The sequence below is a fragment of the Aplidium turbinatum genome, chromosome 2 (genome assembly GCF_918807975.1).
Source record: "Aplidium turbinatum chromosome 2, kaAplTurb1.1, whole genome shotgun sequence".
In the NCBI taxonomy this organism is placed as follows: domain Eukaryota; kingdom Metazoa; phylum Chordata; class Ascidiacea; order Aplousobranchia; family Polyclinidae; genus Aplidium; species Aplidium turbinatum.
In genome coordinates, this window is record NC_137473.1 from 19,700,462 (window position 1) to 19,709,949 (window position 9,488).

Below are 9,488 nucleotides of genomic sequence, written 5' to 3' on the forward strand. Positions count from 1 at the left end.
TGTAAAGTTGTAAACAAAACAACAATTAAATGCAAGTGCAAATCAGGGTTGCCAGGTTGCTGAAAGCGTTTTTAGCCGCAAGACACAACAAAATTAGCCAGTCCCTAATTCGACCCTAATAAAAATCAAAAGTCATACGAAACAATTGAAACACACTTCAATTAAAACAACTGACACAATTAAAAACTCATACAATGTCACATTCTTCTGGCTTCGACTTATCCATTATGACAATCAAATATATACTGCATTAAAAATTTCTCAATTCACAACAGCAACAAAATTTCATCTAACAAATAAAAAACAGCATTAGAGCCTTCTTTTTAACACTTGATGTGGAAAAGGAATCAATCAGCGAACTAAACTTCAGGCATTCATTCCCACGCCTAGTACATCATAAAAGCGTTGAAAACTTCCACAGTTCCAACTCTTAACACTCTAACTCCTTGTAAATTAGCAAACAATCAAGTCGATAAAACTTTTTTTTTTATTCTAGTCGAGCGCATTAGAAATTAGCTGCAAGGACTAGTTTTTTTAGCATAGATGGTTTTAGCTACATCCGGCAACTTTTATGCAAATGTGCATCACTTTGTGGTAACCACTTCAACAAGTCGAAATTCTGCCACTAAAAATGACTAGAATGAAACCGCCAACCAATCATAAGCTACGGTTTAAGTAACGTAAAAATCGCCAAAAGAAGATGATACAAAGCAAATTAAGTGATCGGTTTTTTTGTCAACTGGTTGGCTTAGGGGTTAGGGTTAAGGCTAAAAAGCAGTTATTTCATTGACCCGGGTTCGATTCTCACTACTGCTATTGCTCTTTTTCTTCTGTAATTATTAAATAAGTTCAAAACAAGGATTAACTCTCTGGCTGAGTGCTAGAACGGTCACAATTGGACGGTAGCTTCTTATAACATATTCTGATTGGTTGGCGCTTGCATTGTAGTCATTTGCAGTGGCAGAATTTCGACTTGTTAAAGTGGCTACCGGTACCTCACTTTGTACGTTTACCGCCACCCAGTGTGTCGTTATTGCATTTGACAACCCTATTTTGCATGCTTTTTTGCTCTCGGCTTTCGTTTTCGATGGGCAGAAATTGGCAGTGGCTTTGACAGGAAGGTCCACGGGGTACTTTTGAGTCTGAAATAATTTTAGCGGCCCGGAATCTTTCCAGGAGTGACAAAAGCATAGAAAATTCTACACATTTTATGGAGTCCAGTTGTTTCTTTGAAAGTGTCTTACTTGGTGGGCCCGGACCTTCCATTGGCACTCGGTCAAACTTATTCTCCCAACGACCCTGAAAATAGGAATGTGGTAGGCCTATTGTCAATGTTTTTTGTAAATTGTTTTGTGCAGAGTTACTTGAAGCTAACTAATAATCTAGCTAACTAATAAGCCTAGTATCTGGCCGTGACGTACCGTAGTTTATTTTAGGCTACCCTCGCAGCGAACGATCAGCAAGGCGTACCGCACTAAGACAGAGGCTGATACAGCAAGTAGTTGTAGGGGGGGACGCTTTCAACAAAACATAATGGTATGTCTAGGCCTAAATAGCTAGCTATAACTTACATAAATCCGACCTTGCAAAAAAGAGTTACTACTTTTCTGTGTTTTTGCCACTGCACAAAGAAGGTATTTGGCAGATAGCCTAGCCTATATAGCAGGGTTGGTCGGTTTAAACCGGGGCGGTTTAAACCACCCGGTTAAAACCTGGTTTAAACCGGGCAGTTTTGACCACCTATTACTGGTCAAAACCCCTTTAGTGTATAAATCAAGTTGCTTTTCAATGGAATTAAAAATATTACCCTCCATGTTTAGTTATGATGTTCAAATATATTTTGTTTTGATCAACAATAACGTAAATGCCGGATTTGGAACAAAAAATATTCAATTTCTCTGTTTATTTTTGATGTTTCAATCAGTTGGTTATTTTAATTATTGAGAAAATTAAAATTCTAAAAATAAGTTTCTGATGAACCAAAAAATGATTGGTAGAACGATAAACAATTTGCACAGCCAACTGAAGTACAAGAATTTATTCCAACAAATTTTTTTTTATGAAAAACATTTGCCATCAAATTTTGCCTGACAGGTCGTTATTGGCGGCCATTAATGAAAGTTCAGGCGGCCATGGTCGCCAGCTATTTCGAGGCCTGCATATCAAAATGGTCACAACTCACAACTGCTTTTCTATTTCCTAAATAGCCCATAGCCCAGGTAGCCGACCATTCACTACATAAAAATATTTTTCTGGGTTTTGACCGGTTTAAACCTAGTTTTCACCGGTTCAAACCAGGTTTAAACCGCTTAGTGGTCAAAACCAGTTTTGACTATTTAGAGATCAACCCTGCTATGTAGCCTACAGTAGACCTAGTTTGTAGCCTAAGCTATAGGCTAGTCGACATCATCGGATAGCTTAGTTAATAAAACACCCGACTTTATGTAGGCAACAAAGAAACGCAAGATCAAGCATCCCTGTTGCTGATTTCGGGGTGTAGCCTTCGCTTGAGAAACGCATGTTATAGACAAGTCTCCATTCAACGGCACCTAGTGGATGTAGCAGTTCTCAGACAACCATACTTTACCAAGTGCACAACGTCATTATAATTTCGATAACCGAGCCGTGCTTTTGACTTTTTCGCGCCGCGCCGCGTGGAAGGCTGACATGACAAAGCCCCGCCGCTTACCGCGTAAACTGTCAAGAAATATCAGTTATGAAAATTTAAATTGGAAACACGGATCACTTTTTTTTTCCTTTAACGGAAACCCTAAGCTGGAAAGCTATGCGAATGGCTTGCAGTTGACAGGGTTTTTGAGGCTGGCTTGTGAGGGAAGCTATACGAGTGGTTTTGGTTAATAGCCTAGCTGATAAGCTCAGCTCCCAGTTACCAGGCTATAGGCCTAGCGCAACTACCGCATTATAGTTACTATATAACAGTTGGCCAAGTGAGTTCAGGCTATAAGTTTTACTCTTGACGTCTTGTCTGTCTGTGTAGTGTGTAGTTCATACAACCATTGACATTAAACTTGCATAATTGCTTACAAAAAGTGTTCAAAAGTCCTGATACTGGATCCAGGAACATTCTATTTGAAAAAGCATGATGTCTTAGAACTTAGATGCATTGCAGATAAGACAATGTGATCTGGTTAGCCTAGTCAGATAGTGCACAACTGTATTGGTAGGGTAGGTTACCAGTTATATGCCATGAGTGTTTTTTTTGCCACAACTGACTTTCTAAAAAATAACGCGTTAAAATATCTTTTGAAAATTTTGTAATTTGCGGTGTGCGGTACAGTGCCAAAGTTCCTGATCAATTGCGGTGTGCGGATAAAAATTTTGGGTTCGCTGCATCTCCAGTGCCCATCATCAATAGCCTATAAGATTATAATCATCTTCATATTAAACTGCAAGATAAAGGAGAGCATTAGCAAACCTTGTCGGATTGACGCATGATGCAAGAGAAAGATCTACATTAGCTTACAAACGCTACGGAGCCAAGCGTTTTTAATAGAGCCAGAGCCTTTAAGTCCGCTTGCTGTGGAGCCGGAGCTTTATCTCCAGTTCTCCATTTTCTATCAATCAATGGTTTATTTCAAGGCTAGTACTCAACTGGCGGACCGCGGTTCGAATCCGGACCTTCTGAGTGTTGATGGTGGACCTTTTGAAAGAATAACCTCATTGCCACGTTTCAGGGTTTCCAGATTTCTACTGGGAGGAAGAAATTTTTACTGAAATTATCTTGGTTGCTGGGGGCTTTGCTCTCCAGACTCCCCAACACTTTCTCAGAAATCCAAGTCCAGTTACATTTTACCTAAAAATGTGGTTTGGTACAGATAATTTAACTTTCGTGGTTGCGTGTGAAATAATCTATTCACCGGACTGCTAAAAGTATTCAACCTGTCAAACTGGACCTTTGTTAACATTAGTTGAGTAACCCTGGTTTATTTGTCAGTAGCAGGAACAATGGAACATAGTAGCCTACATGTTTGAAATATGCAAGTGTTACGGACAATTTTCATATCAAACGTCATATAAAACCGTTCAGGTCTACTGAATCTTAGCGTATTACGTAATGGGATATTTCTAAAAAATGAGCAGATTGCAGAATCGTTGCAAGACCTGTAAAACATTGCAGCTGCAGCATAACATTACATCATCGTTACATCTTTAATTACTTGAACAGGTGTAAGCCAAACTTGAACAGGTGTAAGCCAAACTTGAACAGGTGCTTGAATAACTTATCATTGCTTATCATTATTACGTCACAGTAACTGCTTACGTGCGTTTGAAATATCGTAATTTATTCTCGTCATTTTAAAATTGTTGGTCGCATAAAATTTAACTGTTTTGCTTAGTGCTTGCCAGCTGGACAAAATTTCCGTCTTTTATCTAAGTAATTTGCATTGTAGTGACAAGTTTAGTGGTGTATCACGTTGCATCCAATTTCGACAGCCAGTGGCTATTTTTACAGAAATACAATTCTCGAATAGACGTTTCCAGAAGAGTGTTTCTTTCGGTCATTACATACAGACGAATGGATGCGAGAATCTTATGTTACAATTTTCCAACGAAGAGATTATGGTTTACTGCTGTGACCCCGGGACTACAGAGAAGGGGACTTCCGACTCAAAAACGGCATGGGCCTTAAGAGGGTTACTACCGCTCAAACGAAAATCGACAAAAGATAACATCTAAACGTCTTTCTGTTTCATGTAACAACTTTTAAGGGTACTCAGCACAAAATTGAGTAAGCTGTGGCTATATTTACACTATATAGTGTAATAATTACCTCAATAGTGTTGCCAGATAAGGAATTCTGCCCTAGTTTGAGAAAAGTTTAAAGCTGTTGAAAACAAAAACTTGAATTTTGTAAGTTTTTTTAGTCCTGGGCAAAGATGAAAACGCTAATCTTATTCCTAACTCTAACCCTTACCTTAACCCTTCCTAACTTTAATCCCAACTCTGGCAACACCTGATTGTAACCACGGCATTAAGTGTGGAAAAATAGCCACTTCCAATTGAGTATATAGTGAGAAAAAATATGCAAACACTGATAAAACGTAACTTTAGTATTATATATTTCACTATAACATTTAAAATCATAAGGCTACATGGAATCGCCAATACTATGAGACCGTATAACCTATATTCATTTTTTTGAAAAATTAAACAAAGATGATTATAATACTGCCGCAACGCCAACATTGTTAGGCCTATGTGTTTCCGGAGGCTCCAGGTCCCCTGCTGCCACGGCAAGCATATTAACCCTTGAAAGGGGGGTGTCACGACTGCCAAGTCGCTCATTGTTGCCTGGTTTCGGAGGATGTTTGAAGTACCTTGATTGGGGTAGGATCTCTACACAAACATATAGAAAATAATGTAGTGCAGTCGAGCATCTGTAGGAGCAAACAAACCTCCACGATCAGCTAACTCAAACAACTGGGAATATTCTTCTGGTACACAGTCTTGGATTTTATGTACATTTATAATCTTGCACAAGCAATTCTTTGCAAGCAGAGCACTTTCTTCGGTGAGATACTCTAAGGACAATGTATCCACTAACAAAGCACGTAACATTAGCATCAACAATTCAACATCAGATAAATCATCTATGCTAACTACAACAAAGAAATCATCAAGCCATTTGAAAGAGGAAGCGTCTGAAATTTCCGGGGGAGATTGGTCAGAGGATACCAGGCAAGATGCTGATACCAAAGCTTGTTGTTGTAACAAACTTAAACAACGAACTTTTTTTCTGACTCGAGCAGCTGCTTTACTGACATGAAGAAGTTACCTCCATTGGTTTGACAATACCAACCAAAGCGCGATTCAATAGGATCAGACATAAATTTTCCACTCATCAGGACATAATCATGCTTCTCCTGGAGGTATTCAGCAAGTTTCGGAACTGCACACATGCTCTGAATACAAGCCGTAAACGTTTCAGTGGGAAGTCCATTATTGCTGGACTTTTTCCACTTCATAAATATATCCATTGCTTTCCAAAATGCAACTTTTTGTTTTCAACAGCTTTAAACTTTTCTCAAATTAGGGCAGAGTTCCTTATCTGGCAACACTATTGAGGCTATTATTACACTATATAGTGTAAATATAGCCCCAGCCTATTTATAAAGTCATTTCACTGTAATGGTTCTTAGTTGGATGAGTAAGAAAGCCTACCTGTTGCATACATGGTTGTCAAATTCACATGCAGTAGCCTATTTTGAATGTAATGAAAGTGAACACTTTCATCTTCAACAACTTTTAAGTATCCTTCAGGCAAGATTGCGTCTTGCAGCTAAAGCAAAAAAGAATTAAAATCACACAGAGCATCAAGTTGAAACAATGCAAGTTTTTGCTTTTCTATTCGTTCGTTTTCTTTGTCACATCAAGAAGCAGTACCGGTACCAGATGTTGTTGGTCGAGACATAGAGAGTGTTTTTTGACAAATGCCTTGGCAGGTGAGGAAAAATAGATCTGGAACAGCATTTTCCTTTAGTCGCAACGTTGATACCCTTGGCGCCCAAGTGCTTCACGCCGGATGCAACCTAATTCATACCATGAAAAGATCAAGAGAAAAAATAGCACAAAGCCGAAGTCGCTAATCGGAGTTTCCACAAACATTTTAAAGTAAGGGTTAGAGTTAGTGTTAAAAAAAATTAGGGTAGGTTAGGATTAAAAAAAATTAAAAAAGCCAAAATAACACACGGATCAGAGTTTCCGCTTAACCCTAACTTTAAAATGTTTGCGGAAACTCCAATTAGCGACTTCGGCTTTGTAGCGATCAAGGCTTTGTGCTATTTTTTCTCTTTACGAATTGGTCATGGTACGAATTAGGTTGCACCCCTTCATGCCGACTCTCTTTATGTATTCTTCCCGAAAATGCTCTATGCACACTCTGTGCGAGTTAGTTAATGTCCAATCTTTACGCAGAATTGCTATAAACCATTTTCTTTTCAACTCTTCATTCTTTGGAAAGACAAACATTGAAATTTTGGCATCTGTCGGTTAGATTTGTGACCTGACTGGCATTGAGGTACCGTAGGCTACACAAAATGTTTTACGGTAACCAACTAAATTGCTGATAATTGTGACAAAAAATGTACAAATATACAATAAACACTGAAAAACATATATGTTTGCAGGTAATTTATAGAATACATCAGCCAAAATTGTTAAAAACATGCTCTGTCAATAGCCTCACAGCAATTGCAGTTGAACTGTCTAAAAAAAATCAAAAAGCTTAGCCTAGCCTGAATCACCATTTTATAACGTTGCTTGCTGTATTGCTTTTTGTTCAAGTCTTTCTCACCATTACTCTGCACACTTGTCTTAACTTTAAAGCAAAGCAAGCTTAGACTACTACATCACTTCATAAGTTAACCTCCAGTCTTCAACTGACAAACCAATACTGAACAAGCGAACATGCCACTAAGAGGTTCGCGCATGCGCACAACGACCCTCTTAAAGCCCAAAGACAGAAGCAAAATTTTTTCAGTCGGAAGTTCCCTTCTCTGTAGTCCCGGCTGTGACCATAAATAATAAAAGACGATTTGTTTCTGGTTGGTAGTCTACAGAAGCATAAATAATAAAAACGTTTCTTCTCAGTTGCTACTGAAAAATTTCAAGCTAAAAATTAACGACGTTTCTTTGTTGGTTATCAAGAAAAACAACATTGACATTTATTGGCAAGAAAAAAGAAAATTAAAGACAATCGATCTGTGCTTGAAGATTCAAGTGGACGGATCCAAGCAAGTTTTGTGGAAGTTTAGGACTTCATATATATACCCCTACAACTACGATATTGTGCATTTAAATTCTTTTTGTATTTTTACGGTCTTTGCAGTTAAGTTTTTTATAACTACTGTAATATTTTGTGTGTTTGTGTAACTTAATTTTTTAATTGTTAAATTAACCCCAACATTTAATATGTCTACACTCGGTGGCGACAGGGACTCGGCCGCCGTCGACTCGACTGAGTTTAAGCCTGATGATGTTCTTTGCGGTCGGGCAGGCCATTCTGGGGAGGGACCCAGTAACGATGAGGCTAAGTCAGTTCGAGATGCCCGGCATCTTAGAAGGGATATTTTGACTCAAATTGGGGAACTTTCGGTAGCCCTAGGTTCTTTGAGTGATAAGCAGGAACTGTTAATTTTTCAATCTAACTTATCTACTTTAGAAGAGGAATTACGGCATTTCCATGCACTTTTGAGTAAAATTTTCAACTCTGCAATTTTGGCAGAACTTCGTAATAGGGTAGATCCCGAATTTAACTCGTTAACAAATAACTTCGAACAAAAAGAAAGTGAGTTCTCAGATAGGTTGGATGCTGACATACATCCTGAGGATAGCGCCTCAAATGTAAGCATTAGGATGTATGAGAGCTCGTCACGGATAGTTGCACAAATTAACCTGCAGCTAAGACAAGAGGAGCTCCAGATACAAGCTTAGGCCGAAGCGAGAGCTGAAGGCATACGAGTTGAGGCTACCGCAAGAGCCGAAGTGAAGGTGCTAAGTTCGCACTCAAAGACGCCCAGTTGAGAGCTGAACAACGTAAGGAGGTAGCTTTAGCTGAATATCGATCAGAGGCGGGCTCCCGGCGTAGCTCTATGAAGGGATCATCTAGCCATTCCAGAAGTGAACATTAATCACGGTTAAATTTACATAAATTTTTCCAGACGCCTGTTCAATCCGTAAGTGGACCAGTACAATCCGCATGTTTTCAAGCTGTTTCAGAAGGTCTCGGGGCCGCAACTAAGGATCTTTTGAAGGATTTAAAGCCAAGGCCAGCGAATTTTAGACGAACTCCTCCCCCAGAGCGTACAGGTCACGGGGCGGCTATCAAAAGTAATGTTTTGCCCTGTTCACAGTTTTCTGCGTCGCTAGTGTTTGATCGCCCAGCTACACGTAATTTAAGTGGATTTTAACGTGTGTGAAGATCGTGATCGTGTTGTGCATGTGACTGAGCCCCCTCAGCCCCTTAAGGGATATAGCTTGTCTTCTCCCGCTAAATCGAGTTCTCAACAGCAGGATTGCTTTTTTGAATACCAAAATAGTAGGACGTTTTTTGATAAGGCGGCCTTGATTGGTTACGATGGTAATAATATGCCATTTATCTTCTTTAAAAATCGCATTACGGCCTTGATGGCAGCTTCTCCCTTTAAAGGGACTTGTTTGACTTTGTTACAAGCAGCTTATGTTAGAACAGCTGCTCAAACGATTGCTAATTTGGTTTCCGACACTCCTGGCTTGTCAGAAGAAGACAGGATAGAAATGTCGTTAGCTCGCTTGTCCCAGCGTTTTGGGGTTCGTGGAGGTCTTTTTTCGAACCAGAAATTAGAAAGTATCGCTATGGTAGCAAATTGACTTCGATCTCTTCCAGTGATTTGAAAAAGTTTAAAGATGAATTGTCGCAGTGTCTGCTTTACGCGCAAGCTTATGGTCAGCGCGATAAATTGGAAGGACGTTTTGTTTTGGATTTGGCT